The sequence below is a fragment of the Saimiri boliviensis genome, chromosome 1, assembly GCF_048565385.1.
Source record: "Saimiri boliviensis isolate mSaiBol1 chromosome 1, mSaiBol1.pri, whole genome shotgun sequence".
NCBI classification, from domain to species: Eukaryota; Metazoa; Chordata; class Mammalia; order Primates; family Cebidae; genus Saimiri; species Saimiri boliviensis.
The window spans coordinates 25,642,821-25,665,384 of record NC_133449.1 but is presented as its reverse complement, the minus strand read 5'-3'; the positions used below and the strand labels follow the sequence as shown (position 1 = coordinate 25,665,384).

The following is a 22,564-nucleotide window of genomic DNA, read 5'->3' as shown; positions in this document are numbered from 1 at the left end:
CTGGCCGGGCACAGTGGCTCACACCTGTAATCCCAGCACTTTAGGAGGTCAAAGCAGGTAGATCACCTGAGGTAGGGACCAACCTGACCAACATGGAGAAATCCCGTCTCTACTAAAAATACAAAAGTAGCCGGGCGTCGTGGTGCATGCCTGTAATCCCAGCTACTTGGGAGGCTGAAGCAGGAGAATCGCTTGAATCTGGGAGGCAGAGGTTGCAGTGAGCTGAGATCATGCCATTGCAATGCAGCCTGGGTAGGAAGAGAAAAACTCCTTCTCAAAAAATTTTTAAAAACCATCAGAAAGTTGCTTTAATTTTAAGAGAATTAAAATTTTTATGTATGCAAACATTAGTCTTTAAAAAATGGAAGATGGAAAACAGCTAAGTGACATGGAGCATAAGTTACAACCTAAATGTTTACAAAGGGAGATGCTGATAAGAAGTGAGCAGATTTTCTCTGATGGAATACCAAGAGTTCCAGGATTTGCAGGTACCAGGTACCATGGACAAGTCAGGCATATGGCAATGGGCTGCAAGTGGGGCAAGGAAATAATGGAATCCCAAGTGTCTGTTCCCGCCCCTCGCAGCCAGGATTTGCTGTCACCCCTCATTGAGGTTTATTATTTGCAGAAATGAAACAATAGAGGCTCCAGACTTGAGGACACCAGGCCCAGAGAGAGGTGGCAGTGAGTCATAGTATCCAAAGCCAGGAATGAAGTGGACACCTGCGTCTTGAATGAGGGACTCCTACGCTTCTTTTCTTCACCCTTCCTTCTTTTTCCCCGAATTTTAGCAGCCAAATACATGTACCAAGGCAGAATTAGGAAACCCTTCTGTCACATGGGAGTTCACCGAGGAGAAGACCCCTCATTGCAGATTCCTTTAGTCATGAGGACATATGAACACATATAAAGTTCCCAATCTACCAAAACCATATATATAAAATCATTCAACATAAAGTATAGGAAAATTAATAACAATTCACATACCTGACACCCAGATTCGGTCAGATATTCAGTTCTTCATGTTGACATAAGAGGCAGTAAAACAACTAGCAAAGAGGAAAGGAAACTTCAGGGAGGGAAAGTACAGAAAACAAAATAAAAACCCCAAACACGGCCGGGCACGGTGGCTCAAGCCTGTAATCCCAGCACTTTGGGAGGCCGAGGCGGGTGGATCACAAGGTCGAGAGATCGAGACCATCCTGGTCAACATGGTGAAACCCCGTCTCTACTAAAAATACAAAAAACTAGCTGGGCGTGGTGGTGCATGCCCGTAATCCCAGCTACTTAGGAAGCTGAGGCAGGAGAATTGCCTGAGCCCAGGAGGCGGAGGTTGCGGTGAGCCGAGATCGCGCCATTGCACTCCAGCCTGGGTAACGAGAGCGAAACTCCGTCTCAAAAAAAAAAAAAAAAAAAAAAAAACCAAACACACTTTAAGTAATATTTTTTAATGACAAGGAATCCATAAATCAAGAATAGGATGCTATAAAAAAGGAACAAAGAATGAGAAAATGATCTCTAAAATAAAAACTATCCACTGAAATAAAATGATTCAAGAGAAGAATAGGCTGGATGAGGTCACTTACATCTGTAATTCCAGAACTTTGGGAGGCTGAGGTAGGAGGATCACTTGAACCCAGGGGTTTCAGACCAGCCTGGGCAACATAGTAAGATCTTGTCTCTCTTTTTAAAAATTTAAATAAAAACAGAGAAAAGGCTGAGTGTGGTGGGTCACACCTGTAATCCTAACACTTTGGGAGGCCGAGGCAGGCAGATCACTTGAGAACAGGAGTTTGAACCAGCCTGGCCAACGTGGTGAAACCCCATCTCTACTGAAAATACAAAAATTAGCCAGGCTGGTGGCACACACCTGTAGTCATAGCTACTCAGGTGGCTGAAGCATGAACCTGGGAGGTGAAGGTTGCAGTGAGCTGAGGTCATGCCACTGAACTCCAGCCTGGGCAACAGAGTGAGACTCTGTCTCAAAAAAATGAAATGAAATGAAATAAAGTTTCCACTTTAAAAAAAAAAGTAGAGAAGAATTAGAATATGAAAGTCAAGGCCAAGCATGGTGGCTCACCCCTGTAATCCCAGTGCTTTGGGAGGCTGAAGCAGGAGAATTGCTTGAGCCCAGGAGTTTGAGAACAGACTTGGTAACATAGTGAGACTCTTTCTTTCTCTATTTTTTTTTTTTTTTTTTTTTTGAGACAGAGTTTCGCTCTTGTTGCCCAGGCTTGCTACCTGCAACTTCCGCCTCCCTGGTTCAGTCAATTCTCCTGCCTCGACCTCCAGACTAGCTGGGACTACAGGTGCATTGCCACCATGGCTGGCTAATTTTTTTGTATTTTTAGTAGACAAGATTTCACTGTATCAGCCAAGATGGGCAAGACCCTGTCTCAATCAAAAAAAAAAAAAAAAGGCAAAAAGGAATAAAAGGTTAAAAGTAGGGGAAATAGGCCAGGCAAGGTGGCTCACACCTGTAATCCCAGCACTTTGGGAGGCCAAGGCAGACAGATCACAAGGTCAGGAGATCAAGACCATCCTGGCCAATATAATGAAACCCCATCTCTACTAAAAATAAAAATATTAGTCAGGCATAGTGGCTGTAATCCCAGGTACTTGGGAAGTTGAGACAGAAGAATCGCTTGAACCTGGGAGGCGCAGTTTACAGTGAGCTGAGATCGTGCCACTGCACTCCAGCCTGGGCGACAGAGCCAGAGTCCATCTCAAAAAAATAAAACAGTGGAAGAAATAAATTTCTGTTTTTTATAAATTAGTCAGTCTATGGTGTTTTGTCACAGCAGCACAAAACAGACTAAGATATAAAATAATTATCAGAGAGAAAATACAAAAATACAAAAAAAACTTACTTGTCAAATGTAAAAGCATCATAAATGACATATTCAGATATTCAAACAGGTAAGTTTTTTCTTCCCTTGCTCTCCTTCTCAGGAATCTACTCCAGCAAAAGGAAAGAGTACACCAAAGAAAAGAAAGGCTTGAGACTCAGAAAACAGGGACTCAAGTGTGGGCCAGTCCTGGAGGGGCTATGTAGTTGGACTTGGAAGCAACCTATCCAGAGGGGAGCAGGCAGACAGTCTCCAGGAAAACCAGTGGGAGAAATAATATTGCTAGGTGTGGGATATAGCTGAGGGAAAGTGCAAAAATTGTGAGGATAAGAAACAGAAAACTTTCTATCTGCTGGGAGCAGCTCTCTGAGAGCTAGAATAAAAATCTGTCCTGTCTCGCACTGGATCTCCAGTGCCTGACTATTTCTGGCACATAGTAGGTGGCCAAGAAATATTGTTAAATGAGGCCAGGCATGGTAGCTCATACTGGTAATCCCAGCCCTTTGGGAGGCCAAAGCAGAAGGATTGCTTGAGCCCCTGAGTTTGAGACCAGCCTAGGGAACATAGGGAGATTCCATCTCCACAAAAAATTAAAAATCAGCTGGGTGTGGTGCTATGTGCCTGTGGTCCCAGTGACCTGGGGTGCTGAGGTGGGAGGATCACTTGAGTCTGGAGGTCAAGGCTGCAGTGAGCCATGATTGCACCACTGCATTCCAGCCTGAGCAACAGAGTGCAGACCCTAGCTCAAAAATACATATATACATAATATAGTTAGATGAGTGAATGAATGCAGGAGAGTTGATGAAGCTTCCCATTTGTGCTTTAAGCCAGGTGCTAAAGCAATCAGCTAACCTGAGCACCTGAGCTCCCCTCCTCCACTACAGATACCTTTGAAATACAACATCAATATAATTTTGAATGCATAATCAAGTTCTCAAGAAAGCAAGGATAATCTGAAGCAGAAACAGGTCGCTTATGAATCGTTTTTTTGCTGTTGACATATAAAAAGCCATACATATATGTACACATCTTTATGTATACAGACCCTAATAGGTCTACCTTGCCCACAGGATTTTTTTTTTTTTTTTTTTTTTTTGTAATGGAGTCTCGCTCTGTCACCCAGGCTGGAGTACAGTGGCGTGATCTCAGCCCACTGCAACTTCTGCCTCCCAGGTTAAAGCGATTTTCCTTCCTCAGCCTCCTGAGTAGCTGAGACTATAGGCACACACTACCATGCCCGGCTAATTTTTGTATTTTTTTGGTAGAGATGAGGTTTCACCGTGTTTGCCAGGCTGGTCTCAAACTCCTGAGCTCAGGTGATCTGCCCACCTCCGCCTCCGAAAGTACTGAGATTACAAACACCTCCTTGTGATCTCTGCTCAAATGTCCCCTTATCATTGAGACCTTCCCTGGGCACACTGCATAGGATAGGAACAACACCTCCCTCAGTCCTGAATTCCCTATCGTTTTCACTTGGCTTTCTTTTTTCCTCTATGGCTCTTACCACCATCTGACATATTAAAATTTACTATTCATTTGTTTTTTGCCTGTCTCTGCTAGGATAGAAGCTCCAAGTGGGCAGGGGCTCTTTCTGCCTTATTCACAGCTGTGTCTTCAGCACCTAGAACAGCACCCACCGCATGGAAGATGCTGACTTTTTGTTGAATGAATACACCTGATCTCTTGTGCCCCTACTTCCACTGGGAAATCTACAATAAAGAGAGGAGAACAAAGCCAAAAATTTTGCAGCATTTTTTTTTAGGGTCATGGGGGATTCCAATTCCTAGTGTCCCAAAGGTGCTTGTCTGAGTCCTGAAAGTGAAGGGGCTATTTGTAGTAAAACAAACAAACAAACAAACAAACAAACAAACAAAAAGTCCCTTTAGGACATAACACAGGACATGGTCTGGGCTCAGTGGCTCACACCTGTAATCCAGCACTTCCAGAGGCCGAAATGGGAGAATCACTTGAGCCCAGGAGTTCAAGACCAGCTGAGGCAACAGTGAAGCCGCGTCTCTACCAAAAAAAAAAAAAAAAAAAAAAAAAAAAAAAGGCCGGGCGCGGTGGCTCAAGCCTGTAATCCCAGCACTTTGGGAGGCCGAGGTGGGTGGATCACAAGAGGTCAAGAGATCGAGACCATCCTAGTCAACATGGTGAAACCCCATCTCTACTAAATACAAAAAAAATTAGCTGGGCATGGTGGTGCGTCCCTGTAATCCCAGCTTCTTGGGAGGCTGAGGCAGGAGAATTGTCTGAACCCAGGAGGCGGAGGTTGCGGTGAGCCGAGATCGCGCCATTGCACTCCAGCCTGGGTAACAAGAGCGAAACTCTGTCTCAAAAAAAAAAAAAAAATCAAAAAATTGGAGGAGGCGGGGCGTGCATGGAACACATAGAAGTGAAGCCGAAATTTTGGGCACTTTTTCTACCAGTGATGTCTCAGATTCATTCTTAAGGAGCTGAGAACTTAATCTTCCAAAATGTCAGAAAGGCCATCTTATACCCCACCTTCCACCCCAGCTCCTGTAACACGAGTGCCAGTACACCAGAGTTTGTGGGATACAATCCATAAAGTCATCTCACCTTCAACAACTACAGGCTGGGAGGCAACCCGGCACCAACACCTGAGTCACGGCGTCCTTTGGTATTACAATTCCAAACCCCCAAAGCCACCCGATGAGCCCCTGATGCCCTACATGAGGTACAGCAGAAAGGTCTGGGACCAAGCAAAGTTTCCCAGCCCTCACCTAAAGATGTGGGAGACTGGCAAGATTATTGGTGGCATATAGCAAGATGTCACTGATGAAGAAAAACAAGAATACATGAATATGAAGCAGAAAAAAAGGTAGAACAACGCAACTGTCCATCAACTATCCTTTCAGTAGGATAACATGTGTGGGGTAAGGATAAAGGATAACACATGTGGGGTATCCATACTTTAGAATGTTATTCAGTCATAAAACTTAACACAGTATTGATACACACTACAGTACAGATGAACATGGAAAATATTATGGTAAATGAGTTAAGTCAGATGGAAAAGGCCACGTGTTATATAATTTCATCATATGAAACAGCCAGAAGAGGTACATCTACAACAGGTGTCCCCAAACTATGGCCCGCGGGCTGCATGTGGCCCCCTGAGGCCATTTATCCGGCCCCCCGCCGCACTTCAGGAAGGGGTACCTCTTTCATTGGTGGTCAGTGAGAGGAGCACAGTATGTGGCGGCCCTCCAACGGTCTGAGGGACAGTGAACTGGCCCCCTGTGTGAAAAGTTTGGGGACGCCTGATCTAGAGAGACAGAAGCAGATTAGTGGTTGCCAGGGCGGGGGACGGCAATGGAGAGTGACTGGTTAATGGGAATAGAATTTCCTTTTGGGTGATGAAAATGTCCCGGAACTAGTGAGGATGTTTGCACAACACTGCAAATGTACTACATGCCACTGAATTGTACTTTTTTTTTTTTCAGAGACAGGGTCTCTCCCTTTTGTCTAGGCTAGAATGAAGTGGCTTGATCATAGCTCACTGTGACTTTGAACTCCTGGGCTCAAGTGATCCTTCTGCCTCGGCCTCCCTACTAGCTGGGACTATGGGCATGTACCACCGCACCTGGCTAATGTTTCTATTTTTTTCTGGAGACAAGGTCTTTCTATATTGCCCAGCCTGGTCTCAAACTCCTGGCCTCAAGCAATCCTCCTGTCTCAGCCTTCTGTCTCAAAGTGTTGATACTGCAGGCATGAACCACTGTGCTGTACATTTTTAATGATGAATTTTAAATTTGTATGTGAATTATACATTTTTAAATGATGAAGTTTAAATTTATGTGAACGTAAATTTATGTGAATGTTACCATGATTTTAAAAAATAGTGTTACGTAATTGAATCAATAGTTCATTAGTAAATTAAACAGCTTTGTGAGCAGTGGAAGAGATCTGAGTTACCCAGAATTATCCACCGAGAATCTATACAGACCTCAATTCTTGCCTCCTCGGAAGAAAAAATTCAGCTGAGGGGCGTAAGGCAGAAGAGATGGAGGCACGTTTCGGAGCAGGAGTGGAAGTTGATCAAAAAGCTTTAGAACACTGAGGAAAGGACAGAAAGGAAGCACAGCTTGCAAGAGAGCCAGGTGGGTGACCTGAGAAACCAAGTGTGCAGCTTAACCTCTGGCTTTATATGCTGGCATACTTCCAGGATCTTGCGTTACTTCTCCCCACTCTTGAGATCTTATTGGGAAGCTGCTGATCAGTTTCAGGTATTTTCTATCTATTAGGATACCGTCCTTCCCTGGCACCAGCTGTAACCAATTATTACTTTAGAGAAACAGTTGGCTGGGCATGGTGGCTCACACCCATAATTCCAGCACTTCAGAAGGCTGAGGAGGGCGGATCACCTGAGTCTAGGAATTTGAGACCAGCCTGGCCAACATGGTAAGTACCCCCCGTCCCTGTCTGGCCAACATAGAGAACCCCCTCTTTACTAAAAATACAAAAATTAGCTGGGTGTGGTGGGGTGAGTCTGTAATCCCAACTACTTGAGAGGCTGAGGCAGGAGAATCGCTTCAACCTGGGAGGTGGAGGTTGCAGTGAGCCGAGATTGTGCCACTGCACTCACACTCCAGCCTGGGCGACAGAGCAAGACTTCGTCTCAAAAAAAAAACCCACTGACAACACAAATAAATTGAAATCTGTAATTTGATTAAAAATGAGAGATTCTTGGCCGGGCACAGTGACTCATGCCTGTAATCACAGCACTTAGGAGGCTGAGGTGGGCAGATCACGAGGTCAAGAGATTGAGACCATTCTGGCCAACATGGTGAAACCCCGTCTCTACTAAAAACACAAAAATTAGCCGGGTATGATGGCACACACCTGTAGTCCGAGCTACTCGGGAGGCTGAGGCAGGAGAATCACTTGAACCCAGGAGGCAGAAATTGTGGTGAGCTGAGGTCACACCACTGCACTCCAGCCTGGTGACAGAGTGAGACTCCGTCTCAAAAATAAATAAATAAAATGAGAGATTCTCATGTCATGTAATAACCAGTGATATCACAGTGAGTTTTGAGTTTGCACTGGGTTTACTTGTGAGGCCAGGACCATAACATGAAAGATATTCCAATAGACCACAAAGGCATTCCCACCAGCTGTTCAGTCACTTTGTAGGTGACTGGGTGGGAGCTTTCTGACAACTTCTGGAAACTCCTTGGTTTGCCTAGAGCAGTAAATCCCAGTTTCTGAGTTGCTGACTTCCATTACTGCTGCCAGGTTTGGCTGCTTGGTTGTGGGGACGCTGGTGCAAACCCCTGCAAGGCAAGCAGGTGGTCCGGGTAAATTTATAGTAGACTTGTCTTATTACAAAAGTAACAATTGGCCAGGCATGGTGGTTCACTGTAATCCCAGTACTTTGGGAGGCAGATCACTTGAAGTCAGAAGTTCGAGACCAGCCTGGCTAACATGGTGAAACCGCGTCTCTACTAAAAATACACTCACCAAAAAAAAAAAAAAAAAAAAAAAAAAAAGTGAAAAAGTGAGCCGGGCATGGTGGTACATGACTGTAATCCCAGCCTCGGGAGGCTGAGGCAGGCGAATTGCTTGAACCTGGGAAGTGAAGGCTACAGTGAGCTATCATGCCACTCCATTCCAGCCTCCAGCCTAGGTGACAAAGCCAGAGAAACTGTCTCAAAAAAAAAAAAAAGTATGCTATGGTTTTTCTGCTGAGAACAACTCCATTTCCCCAGGAACTGGGGGATCTTGCTCCTTTTCCTGTTCTGATTCAAATGGAGTGCCAGAGTGTCAACTCCTAGAATTTGCTGCTGTCTTCAAGATGTCAGGTCTTAAATCTGGAGAAGGAAGCTACAGCACACTTTTGGAATCATGCATATTATCCAGATCTATCTATTGCTCAGATTAGCAAAGGAGTGCTTTTGGAGTGTTGTTGTTTTATTTTATTTATTTATTTATTTATTTTAAAGATGGGGTTTCACCATGTTGGACAGGCTGGTCTTGAGCTCCTGACCTCAGGTGATCCACCCACCTTGGCTTCCCAAAGTGCTAGGATTACAGGCATGAGCCACCGCACCCGGCCTGGTGTTTTATCTTAAAATAAGTCATCACCCAACCCAAGGTCACCTAGATTTCCTCTTGTGTTATTCTTTAGGAGTGTTATTATTTTACATTTTACATTTTGGTGTATGATCCATTTTGAAATAACGTTTATGAAGGATGTAAGGTCTGTGTCTAGATTAGTTTTTTCAGTCTGTGTATGTCCAATCGTTCCAGTGCCATTTGTTGGAAAAGACTGTGCTTTTTTCATTGAATTGTCTCTGCTCCTTTGTCAAAGGTCAGTTGACTATATTTGTGTGGATCTATTTCTTTTTTTCTTTTCTTTTCTTTTTTTTTTTTTTGAGACGGAGTTTCGCTCTTGTTACCCAGGCTGGAGTGCAATGGCACGATCTCGGCTCACCACAACCTCCGCCTCCTGGGCTCAGGCAACTCTCCTGCCTCAGCCTCCTAAGTAGCTGGGATTACAGGCACGCGCCACCACGCCCAGCTAATTTTTTGTATTTTTAGTAGAGACGGGGTTTCACCATGTTGACCAGGATGGTCTCGATCTCTCGACCTCATGATCCACCCGCCTCGGCCTCCCAAAGTGCTGGGATTACAGGCTTGAGCCACCGCGCCCGGTAGTGTGGATCTATTTCTGAGCTCTCTATTCTGTTCCACGGATGTATTTGTCTTACTGCACAGATTAGAATTTCAGGGAAATTGTTGGACAATCTGTCTCAGGTGACAAAGGCAAAGCTGTTGGATCCCAGCTAATTACTGATGTGGCTCATGGAAAAGATGTTGGATAATTTCTACAATTTTACTCCATCATTTGCTATCACTGAAGCCCAGATGACACCAAGTTCATCTGAAATGTTCATTCAGGCAAGTGTGGTTCTGAAATGGTGTGAAAGACCACTGACACAAAAACTCTCTTTTGGGAAACAGTTTGAATAAAGTAATTTATTTATTTACTTATTTATTTTTTGAGACAGAGTCTCGCTCTAGTCTCGCTCTGTCACCCAGGCTAGGGTGCAGTGGTGTGATCTTGGCTCACTGTAAACTCTGCTTCCTGGGTTCAAGCGATTTTCCTGCCTCGGCCTCCTGAATAGTTGGGATTATAGGCACCCACTACCACGTCCTGTTAATTTTGTATTTTTAGCAGGGTCTCGCCATGTTGACCAGGCTGGTCTTGAACTCATGGTCTCAAGCAATCCACCCGCCTCAGCCTCTCAAAGTGCTGGGATTACATGAGCCACCATGCCTGGCCCGAATAAAGTAATTTTTAAAGGATTCTGAAACTTTCCATGTCTTGAAAAAGCAAGAGATGGGTTGGATGTGGTGGCACATGCCTGTAATCCCAGCACTTTGGGAGGCTGAGGCGGGTGGATCACTTGAGGTCAGGAGTTGGAGACCTGTCCAGCCAACATGGCAAAACCCTGTCTGTACTAAATACAAAAATTAGCCAGGCGTGGTGGTGCACGCTTGTAATCCCAGTTACCTGGAGGCTAAGGCACGAGAATTGCTTGAACCCGAGAGGCAAAGTTTGCAGTGAGCCGAGGTCACTCCAGCTTGGGTGACAGAGTGAGACTCTTGTCTCAAAAAAATAAAATACATAGCTGGCAAGAGATGAAAAGGACAATAAAGCTTCAGTTTAAAAATGTGTTAGAATGAAGCATGCATTTTTGTTCTTGCGCCCAGCGTCTTCTCACCTCGCACCCTAGCTTCCCGGCATTGGAAGAAAGGTCCGTCCTCTTCCTTGTCCTGAGGCCCTAAATCCTGTCACTGAAAGGGTTGAATGGTGGGGACCAGAAGTGAGCGCAGCAGCGGGTCCCCAGCTAATCGACGCCGGAAACGCAATTGCCAGAGAAGCACTGAGCCCGCTTCACTATGGCGGCACTTCCTCCAGACCCCTGGCAGCCACCGAGTATTTGCTTGGAAACCAGCATGGGAATCATTGTACTGGAGCTGTACTGGAAGCATGCTCCAAAGACCTGTAAGAACCGCTGAGATGGTTCGTTGAGGTGACTGCAGTGGCACAAAATTCCACAGAATCGTCAAAGATTTCGTGATCCAAAAAGGAGACCCAACAGGGGGAGGTTGAGGCGGTGCATTTATCTACGGCACACAGTTTGAAGATGAACTTCATCCAGACCTGAAATTCACGGTCGCTGGAATTTTCACAATGACCAACGCAGGGCCAGACACCAATGGCAGCCAGTTCTTTGTGACCCTCGCCCCACCCAGTGGCTCAACAGCAAACACACCATTCCTGGCCGAGTGTGCCAGGGGATAGGAACGGTGAACTGAGTAGGAATGGTAGAAACAGAGTCCCAGGACTGCCCTGTGAACGATGTGAAGATTATTGAGGCATACCCTTCTGGGTAGACTTGCTGCTATCCTGAGCAGATCTTTTTTTTTTTTTTTTTTGAGATGGAGTTTCGCTCTTGTTACCCGGGCTGGAGTGCAATGGCGCGATCTCGGCTCACTGCAACCGCCACCTCCTGGGTTCAGGCAATTCTCCTGCCTCCTGAGTAGCTGGGATTACAGGCACGTGCCACCATGTGCAGCTAATTTTTTTGTATTTTTAGTAGAGACGGGGTTTCACCATGTTGACCAGGATGGTCTCGATCCCTGAGCAGATCTTCTGAGATGGCCCCAGGGAACCAGGTTCCCAATGACCTAGATTGACAGGTAATGCTAAATTTCATTTTGGCCTTGCAAATCATGATGCTTAGGAAGTCTGCAGTCTTAGGTGAGTTAGAGATGGAAGTGCATTTTAATAGGATGCTTCTTTTCTCTTCCCTCACTGCCTAGGTTGACAGAGCATTTTGCCGTTTATCCGCAGGTTAATACTTCCTGCAGATGACCCATAGCGCTTCTTGTGCCTGGCTGCTCTGAAATTCTTGGAACAAAATGCAACAGATGCTGTCATTTCTGTGTTCTTGCCTAACCAAACTTCTTCCTGAGGAGGTTTATATTCTGGCCTATACTGCAAACTTTGATAGCTGACAGCCAAAGAATTCAAAACCAAGTACTGTCTATCAGCCCTCTTAACTTTGTGCACACCGCATTTCAGTCTCCTACATTTGTTCTTCTAGGAAATGTGTGTATCTCTCTATATATTTTCTCTCTCAAAACCAGAACATTAAAAAAAAAAAAAGAAAGAAGAAAGAAAGAAAGAAAGAAAGAAAAAGAAAAACAAAAAAACAAAAAAACAGAACATCGGCTGGGTGCGGTAGCTCATGCCTGTAATCCCAGCACTTTGGGAGGCCAAGGCAGGCAGCTCACCTGAAGTCAGGAGTTTGAGACCCGCCTGGTTAACATGGTGTGAGCCAGTCTCTACTAAAAATACCCAAATTAGTTAGACGTAGTGGTGCATGCCTGTAGTTTGAGCTATTGGAGAGGCTGAGGCTGGAGAATCGCTTAAACCTGGGAGGCAGAGGTTGCAGTGAGCCGAGATGGAGCCACTGCACTCCAGCCTGGGAGACAGAGCAAGACTCCATCTCAAAAACAAACCAACCAACCCACAAAAACCAGACCATCAACACTGCTCTTTCTGACAGACATCCCACACAAAGCCACACTGAATTTTTGCCAAATGAAAAATACATTCAACAATCAAGTTTCCAGGAAGTGGTGAATAATAATGTGTAATAATAAAAAAAGAATTTATTAAAAGGAAGCAGGAGTATTGAACATCTTTGTCCCAGAAAAGAGGAGAAATCTGGAGTGAGCATAAGGCCAGACTATGAATTATCTGTAAAAAGTAGAACTCTCAAAAAGGAGGAGTGTCACTTAAGTTTTCTTAACCTAAGACTTTAGAGAAATTAGATATGAGATTTTTATACATTAAGTTGTTGAATTTTTTCTGGATTTTGGAGGGAGGAGTAGGGAAGGAAGAAAGTTAATATAATGCCTATGTAATACATAGAAACTTCCAAAATAAAATATTATTGATGGTTGAAATTGCAAACAAACAAAAATATCATAGTGATTACAGAGCTTAATTAAACTAAATTTTACAAAACTAAAAATATAGAATGAGCCAGGTGCATTGGTGAGCACCTGTAGTCTCAGCTACTTGGGAGGTCGAGGCAGGAGGATTGTTTGAGACCAGGAGTTTAAGGTCAGCCTGAGCAACGTAGTGAGCCTTGTCTCTAAGTTAGAATAAATAAAAATATAGAGTAGTGAATAGAATAAAACATTATCATTTATGACTTTTCCCCTTAAGTTTAAAATAGTATTTTGAGTCAGTTTTTTTTTTTTTTTGGCTAAACATACATTATTTGCTTAAAATAATAGATTTGATAATATTAATGGCTTCAAAATCATGGTCTGACCTCCTTCTCCAGATTTAAGACCTGACGTTTTGAAGGTGGCAGCAACTCCTAGGAGCTGACATACCGATTCCTTATATAACTGGGACCTATTTCTGTTGCCCATTTCAGGCAACTGCCATGGGATTGTAACTGCAAACCCTGCTGCCAACCCGAGGACATCAGCTGACAGCCATCTGAGGACACAGTCACAATTCTGAGTCTGTACAACGCCCAGCCAGAGTCGCTCAGTGGGGTAATAATTACCTCAATCATATACCCCATACACTGTCTGATCCTAGTCTTGCAAAAGAGAAGCTGAAGGAGAATAGAAAATACAGCTTGAACAAAATGTTGAAACTGTATCCATGGAAATTACTTAGTGATTGTGTCTTTTTTTTTTTTTTTTTTTTTTTTTTTGAGACGGAGTTTTGCTCTTGTTACCCAGGCTGGAGTGCAATGTCGTGATCTTGGCCCACCACAACCTCCACCTCCTGGGTTCAGGCAGTTCTCCTGCCTCAGCCTCCTGAGTAGCTGGGATTACAGGCATGCACCACCATGCCCAGCTGATTTTTTTGTATTTTTAGTAGAGACGGAGTTTCACCATGTTGACCAGGATGGTCTCCGTCTCTTGACCTCGTGATCCACCCACCTCGGCCTCCCAAAGTGCTGGGATTACAGGCTTGAGCCACCGCGCCCGGCCAGTGCTTGTGAATGAAATGAAAGACAGCTCCAAACAAATCAAAACATTATGTATGTTTGGTGCAAGTAATAAATGCCTACATTTGAAATAAAGATGTAGTGAAAGACTTTCTCTTAGCAAAGAAACTTAGGGTGAATGAGGACACAGTGGTCACCTCCCTGGGTGGCCTTTGAGGAGGGCAGCTGGCTGTGCCCTGCTGTGGAGGACCATCTTGACCCCTGTTTCCCAGGGACTCTGCCCAACAAGCTTTTGCCCTAGTGGGGAACAGCTGGGCTGTGAGACCCAGTGCTACCATTCTTTCTTTCTCTCTTTTTTTTGACATAGAATCTTGCTCTGTTTCCCAGGCAAACAAAGCCTTGGCTCACTGCAGCCTCGACCTCCCCATCTCAAGTGATCCTCCCAAGTAACTGGACCACAAGCTTGCAACACCACACTTGACTAGTGTGTGTGTGTGTGTGTGTGTGTGTGTGTGTGTGTGTGTGTATTTTTTTTAATAGATGGGGTCTCTCTATGTTGCCCAGGCTGGTCTGGAACTCCTGGGCTCAAGCGATCCACCTGCCTTGGCCTCCCAAAGTGCCGGGATTACAGGCATGAGCCACTGTACCCTGCCATGAATGCTCTTTTAATTCCTATTTTACAATGAGAGACAGTGATGTGCTGGGAAATGTTTTACAACCACACTCCAGGAAAAAAAAAAAAAGTCCCGATTCATGAGATTTGCCAGTTTCTGTGGTGTAAATACTCCCACCATAGTCAATTTCAAGCTATTAACATTCTACTCCTGGACACAGAGTTGGAAAGAAATGCATAGCAGCACAACATTACGTACATAGTTTTTCTACTATGCAGATATGATGACGTAAATAATCTCAAGAGCATAGAAGATAGTAAAATGGGCCTGGCACGGTAGCCCAGCTGTAATCCCAGCACTTTGGGAGGATGAGGTGGGAGGATTGGTTGAGCCCTGGAGGTCAAGGCTGCAGTGAGCCATGATTGGGCCACTGCCCTCCAGCCTGGGCAACACAGCAAGACACTGTCTCCAAAAAAAAAAAAAAAGAAAGAAAAGAAAAGAATAGAATGTAATATAATAATGAGGAAGTGATGAGTCCAATATCATGGTTGTGTCATATAATTGTAATTTTTTTTTTTTTAGATGGAATTTCGCTCTTGTTACCCAGGCTGGAGTGTAATGGCATGATCTCGGCTCACCGCAACCTCCGCCTCCTGAGTTCAGGCAATTCTCCTGCCTCAGCCTCCTGAGTAGCGGGATTACAGGCATGCGCCACCATGCCCAGCTAATATTTTGTATTTTTAGTAGAGACGGGGTTTCACCATGTTGACCAGGATGGTCTTGATCTCTTGACCTCGTGATCCACCTTCCTCGGCCTCCCAAAGTGCTGGGATTACAGGCGTGAGCCACCGCACCCGGCTACTTGTAAATTTTTATAATTTAATTTAAAATGATGGCTGTCTTTAATAATCTACTTGCAAAATTCCTGAAATTTTGACAATTAGCTTTTTAAAAATTTCTTAAATGTTTATTTACTTATTTATTTATTTATTTGAGACAGAGTCTCACTCTGTCACCCAGGCTGGACTGCAGTGGTATGATCTCAGCACTGCAACCTCTGCTTCCCAGGTTCAAGCAATTCTTGTGCCTCAGCCTCCTGAGTAGCTGGGATTACAGGCTGGAGCCACCACACCCAACTAATTTTTGTATTTTTAGTAGAGATGGGGTTTTGTCACATTGGCCAGGCTGATCTTGAACTCCTGGGTTCGAGCAATCCACCTGCCTCAGCCTCCCAAAGTACTGGGATTACAGACATGAGCCTCCATGCCCAGCCTGACAATTAGCCTTTGCCACCACTGGGCAAGTAACTTCCACAGCCAATCATCCTTCCAGTCATAGACCACTTTGCCCCTCTGCCAATGCCTGCGGTTAGCCAGGCACCATGTTAGTCCCTGTGGGTAATCAATTTGGAATAGATGTATATCTATTCCACACAGGGACAGACATGGTGTCTGGGGAGGTGTATAGAAGTAAATGACTATAATGCAGCATAGTAAGTGTTATGGCAGTGGTGTGATATGCACACTGAGAGAGGAATCTGATTTATCTTTGGGAGTTAGACTGTTATTTGTTTGTTTTATGATACCGGGTCTCACTCTGTTGCCCAGGCTGGAGTGTAGTGGCACAATCATGGCTCACTGCAGCCGAGACCTCCGAGACTCAGGTGATCCTCCTACCTCAACCTCCCAAGTAGCTGAGACTATAGGCAAGCACTACCATGCCCAGCTAATTTTTGCATTTTTTCTAGAGACAGTGTCATCATGTTGCCCAGGCTGGTCTCAAACTCCTGGGCTTAAGTGATCCATCTGCCTCAGCCTCCCAAAGTGGTAGGATTACAGGCATTAGCCACTATGCCTACGCCTGGCCAATTGCTAAGGTTTTTAGTTGTGAAACATTATTGTGATTATAGTGTAAAAAAACAACAAAAGTTTCTAAGCTGGGCATGGTGGTCCATGCTTGTAGCTCTAGCTACTCAGTAAGCTGAGGTAGGAGTGTCTCAAGTTCCAGCGTAGCCTGGCAAAATAGCAAGACATCATTAAAAAAAAAAACAAGAGTTTCTATCTTTAGAGGTAGATATAGAGATATTTACAAATAAAATACTGGGCTCAGTGGCCCAAGCCTGTAGTCCCACCCTCTTAGGATGATTGTTTGAGCCCAGGATTTCAAGACCAGCCTGGAAAGTATAGTAAGAATCTCTCTTTAAAAAAAAAAAAAGAAATATTTATAGATAAAATAAGATATCTAAGATATTTTTTAAAGTTCTATGATGACATTTATGGCTGAGACAATTAAACAGACCAAAAAATAGTCTCTTCAACAAATGATGCTGGGATGGACTCCTACCTCACACCATATGGATTGTAGTTCTAAATGTAAGAGCTACAACTGTATCACTCTTAGAGGAAAATATAGGAGTAAGTCTCCTTACTTACTTACAGAGTATAAGTAACTCCTTGGGTTAGACAATGGTTTCTTAGATATGACACCACAAGCACAAACATAAGAAAAAATAGATAAATTGGACTGCATCATAATAAAAAATTTTTGTGCCGAAAACAATAACAAGTGAAAACTGCCCACAGAACAGAAGAAAATATTTGAAAATGAAGTCTCTGATAAAGGACTTATCCAAAATATATAAAGAACTCTTGCAACTCAACAATAAAAAGACAAATAACCCTACTTAAAAATGGCAAAGGCCGGGCACGGTGGCTCAAGCCTGTAATCCCAGCACTTTGGGAGGCCGAGGCGGGTGGATCACGAGGTCAAGAGATCAAGACCATTCTGGTCAACATGGTGAAACCCCGTCTCTACTAAAAATACAAAAAATTAGCTGGGCATGGTGGCACATGCCTGTAGTCCCAGCTACTCAGGAGGCTGAGGCAGGATAATTGCCTGAACCCAGGAGGCGGAGGTTGTGGTGAACCGAGATCGCACCATTGCACTCCAGCCTGGGTAACAAGAGCAAAACTCCGTCTCAAAAAAAAAAAAAAAAAAAAAAAAATGGCAAAGGACTTTTTGTGTGTGTGTGTTGTTTTTTTGTGTGGTGCTGAAAGCTTGGAATGAATTAATGAGCAAGGGATTAGAATAAACATTTTTTCAAAGAAGATATAAAAATGTCCAATAAATACATGAAAAGATATCAAGAATCATTAGTCATTAGGGAAAATGCAAATCAAAACCAAAGTGAAATGTCAATTCATACTCACTAGGCCAACTACAATAAAAAAGATGAACAATAACAAGTTTTGGCAAGGATGTGGAGAAATTGGAAATTGGAACTGTCATACAGTGCTGGTGGGAAATATTAAATGGTACAGCCACTTTGGAAAACGATTTGGCAATTCCTCTAAAAGTTCAACGTAGATTTACTCTACAATCCAGCAATTCCACCCCTAGGGAGAGAAATAAAAACATATGTCCACACAAAAACTTGTACATAAATATTCATAGTGGCATTATTCATGACACCCCCCAAAATTGAAATAATCCAAATTCCATCCCAATTGCTAAATGAAAAAATAAAATGTGATACATTCATATTATGGGATGTTACTCAGCAATTAAAGAGGAATGAAATACTGATACCTGTTGAACCATGAAGACTGAAGACTTACGCTAAGTGAAAGAAGCCAGCTACTGAAGACCACATAGTTTATTAGTCCCTTTTCATGAAAATGTATGGAATCAGCAAATTTTAAGTCACAGAAAGTAGATTAGTGGTTGTGTAGGGTTGAGTGGAAGAATGATGAGAGGCATTGACTGCTCATGGGTATGGGGGATGAACATGTTTGAAAATTAGATTGTAGGCCGGGTGCAGTGGCTCAAGCCTGTAATCCCAGCACTTTGGGAGGCCGAGGCGGGTGGATCACGAGGTCAAGAGATCGAGACCATCCCGGTCAACATGGTGAAACCCCATCTCTACTAAAAATATGAAAAATTAGCTGGGCATGGTGGCGCGTGCCTGTAATCCCAGCTACTCAGGAGGCTGAGGCAGGAGAATTGCCTGAACTCAGGAGGCGGAGGTTGCGGTGAGCCGAGATCGCGCCATTGCACTCGAGCCTGGGTAACAAGAGTGAAACTCCGTCTCAAAAAAAAAAAAAAAGAAAAGAAAATTAGATTGTAGGCTGGGTGTGGTGGCTCACATCTGTAATCTCAGCACTTTGGGAGGCCAAGGTGGGCAGATCACTTGAGGACAGGAGTTTGAGACTAACCTGGCCAACATGGTGAAACACCATCTCTACCAAAAATGCCAAAAAGAATTGGCCAGGTGTGGTGGCACAAGGCTATCTGTAGTCCCAGCTACCCAGAAGGCTGAGGCCTAAGAACTGCTTGAACTCCAGAACTGGAGGTTGCAGTGAGCCAAGATTGTGCCATTGTATTCTAGCCTGGGCTACATAGCAAGACTGTCTAAAAAAAAAGAAAAAGAAGACTCGATTGCAATGATGTTTGCAAGATACGATGAATACTAAAAACACTAAATGGTACACTTAGATGGGTGAATTGTATAATATGTGAATTACATTTCAATAAAGCTGTTTTTAACACTCCAACATGGGGTGATAAAGGGAGACCCTGTCTCTAAAAAGAAAAAAGGGGAAAAAAAGCTGTTTTGTTTTTTTTTTTTAAGTTCAATGAGGAAGGGGTGTTAGCAGGTACACAGAAATCAGATCAGCCTTGGATCGGTAAGTGCTAAAGCTGGGAGATGAGCACATGGAAGTCACATGCTATTATCTCCAGTTATGTCTTCATTTAGAATGTTCTGAAATAAAAAGTTAAATACAGTTTACCTAGAATTCTTGGAGGTCCTTTTCTAAATATTCCCTGGCCTCACCCAGTCCGTGGGCCCAGAAAAGGCCATCTGTCCACTAGATGGGGTGGGACAGGGTACTTTATAAATCATAACCCTAGCTGCTGTGGGCAGTTTTCCCTGCCTCTACTCTATTGGCCTCTATGCTCTGCTCATGGGCAGCTTGGCCAGCCTCTGCCACAGCCTGGCCCCTATTTTTCCTTTTCCCCAACTCCAGCCAGTAGGGCACCTCTTTCTTTTTCTCTCCTCTCTCTCTCTCTCTCTCTCTCTCTCTCTCTCTTTCTTTTTTTGAGACAGTGTCTGGCCCCATCACCCAGGCTGGAATGCAGTGGCATGATCGCGGCTCACTGCAGCCTCAACCTCCCAAGTTGAACCTCAGGCTCAAGTGATCCTCCTGCCTCCGCTTCCCGAGTAGCTGGGACCTTAGGTGCACACCACCACACCAGGCTAGCTTTTGTATTTGTTTGTAGAGACAGGGTTTCACCACGTTGCCGGGCTGGTCTCAAACGCCTGACCACAGGCGATCCACCCACCTTGGACTCCCAAAGTGCTGGGATTACAGGTGTGAGCCACCGTGCTGGGTCAGGCTCCACCCACTTGTCACTGCCAGTTCTGTCAGAGTGGAGCCCACGGCAGAGGAGCTGGGATCCCCTTGGCTGCGCTCTTTCCTCTGTTCCTGCTCCGTTTCTTTCCCCAGCAGACTCTCCTGGAGCCGGAAGCACAGCCCCAGCTGCACACAGCCCCTAGGCCCCGGGTTCTCCCATGGCCACACCCAGCCACACAGCCTGGACTTCTCTGCCCAGCATCTTTCTCCTTCTTGATGCCTTCTTGGCTCTCCTTCCTGCAATATAAGCCCAAGGAAAGCTCTCAACATTTCTGCCTCCAAGAGAAGCTGAGTTCCTTCCTGCAGGGCTCCTGAGTCTCAGCAAATCAAGGCATGTATGTGTCTGGACACTTGTGTCAGGTCCCTGGAGACCTGACAACAGTTAAGATGCCCTAGAAAGGCTCTGGAACATTCTGCAACAGTGAGGAAGTGGGTCCATTTAGTTAGGTGAACCTGCCTGGTGTCTTACACCAGTGTTGTCGCCAACTCAGCCAAAATCCAGGGTTATGCGGTTTGGGTGTGAAATAGGCAGGGTGCCTGGGAGAGAAAAGATCCAACGGGGAACTGTGAACCAAAGCCGGGCTGGGACTGGAGCTCGTGGGAAGAGGGGGCTGGGGCTCCATGACACCTGGGGGAAGAGGAATTGCCAGGACTTGGTGACTCGTTTGGTATGAAGTTTAGGGAGATTTCCAGGTTGGGGGATCACGGTAAAAGACATGTCCTCAGCTGGGATAAAAAACAAAAGGGGACCAGGCTCAAGTGTGATTGTGAAGATGGAAGTGGCTGTGAACACCTTGTGGGGGTGAAGGGGTAGAGCTGGAAGCTGAGGTCAGGAGTTGAGGAGAGCCAGCTATGCTGAGTAGAAGAAGCCACTGTAGATGTGTCATCTCTGTCCAGGGCACAGATAGTAGGTGATCATGTGGCTCAATGTCAGTTTCTACCTGCTGTTTGGAGCCTGGGCTACCTGCGCCTGTTGTCCCAGCTGGGTGGGGAGGCAGTTAATACTCTCTTCCCTCTCAAAATCTCCCATTTAGGATGACACACGGTCACCCTAAAGAGAGACCCTACAGGGTAGGGAAAGCAAAGCAGATCGAAGGCAGTGCCATTCTTGTTCACTTGCTTCTTCCAGTCTCTTCACCCTCCTATCTCAGACCTTCCATTCCCTCCTTTTCTTTGTTTTTGAGACAGAGTTTCGCTCTGTCACCAGGCTGGAGTGTAGTGGCATGATCTCGGCTCACTGCAACCTCCACCTCCCAGGTTCAAGCAATTTTCCTGCCTCAGATTCCCGAGTAGCTGAGATTATAGACATAGCTGGGATTACAGACAAGCACCACCATGCCCGGCTAATTTTTCCCCTGGCTAATTTTTGTATTTTTAGTAGAGACAGGGTTTTACCATGTTGGCCAGGCAGGTCTCAAACTCCTGACCTCAAAGGATCCACCTGCCTCAGCCTCCCAAAGTGTTGAGATTACAGGTGTGAGCCACTGCTCCCAGCCCATTCCCTTCTTAGACTCCTATATTTTCACTTTATTTTCTTTTTCCCTCCCGCTACGCTTCTCCTTCCCACTTCCTTGGGAAAGAACCCACCCCACCCCTACAGACCCAGCAGAGCCAAGTCCATCTGGGCCTTCGGAGTCACCTGGGTGGCCTGGGGTGTGGGCCAGGCTGGGGAAGGGCCTTGGACAAGCGGGCAGGCAGGGGTCCTGCCTTCTGGTCACAGCGCTGCCTCTTTCCTGCCGTGTGACCTTAGAGCAAAGCATTTCTGCTCTTGGAGTCTCAGTTTTTTCCTCTGCAGCAGATGAAGATTGAACCCCTGATATAAAACGTCCCTTTCGCTGAGAGGTGGTGTTCCTCTTGTCAGCTGCCATTTCTCATGGGGTCCAAGCCATAAGGTGCCAAGTGTCAGTCACCTCAGAAGAGAGGGTTTTGTGTGTACTTGGTGGTGGTTTCCCTGGGGTACCGAGGCTGAGGACTGGGGTCAATGGAGTCCGTGAGGGAGCAGCCTAGGAGCTAAGCCCCACTTGGTGGCTGCACGTCCCAGGTCAGCCAGGCCCGCACCATGCCCCGATTACCTGCAGAGGGCGCCGCAGACAGCGAGGGAGAGGCAGAGTCCATCGAAGCTTCTGGGAAGGGGGTCCCAAAGGGAGCCCGGAGCTGGAGTCCAAAGAGTTTGGAAGGAAGAGGTGAGGAGAGCAGAAAAGGAAAGGCAAATTAAAAGACGAGAATGAAGGCCGGGCGCGGTGGCTCATGCCTATAATCCCAGCACTTTGGGAGGCGGACGCAGGTGGATCACGAGGTCAGATGTTGGAGACCATCCTGGCCTCTATCACCAAGGTGAAAGAGGTGGTGACACAGGGAGACCCTGTCTCGAAAAAAAAGAAGGAAAAGAGAGAAAGGATGGTGGCGGTGCGGGGGCGGTTCTTGTAGGATCCGAGCGGGGCCAGCAGCACCCGCTACGCGCCGGAACCTCAGCCTCCTCATCTACTGCATGGACCCAATCCACACCGCGTGCCGTGGAAGTGCTGGAGCGCCGGGACACTGGGCCATCGGCTAAGGGGGCGCTGGTAACCTAGACGGTGCTCTATGCTGGGGCGTGGCGGGGTGCTATTGGGCAGTAGGGCTGGAGTCAAACCCGGGTTGAAGTCCTGGCTGCCACCTGACCTCGGCGC

General features: G+C 45.5%; 1 pseudogene; it reads left to right on the top strand.

Moving 5' to 3' along the window:
* Window positions 1-10,721: 10,721 nt before the first annotated feature.
* On the top strand, window positions 10,722-11,671 carry LOC101046761 (peptidyl-prolyl cis-trans isomerase-like 1 pseudogene; annotated as a pseudogene).
* The last annotated feature ends 10,893 nt before the right edge of the window (window positions 11,672-22,564 follow it).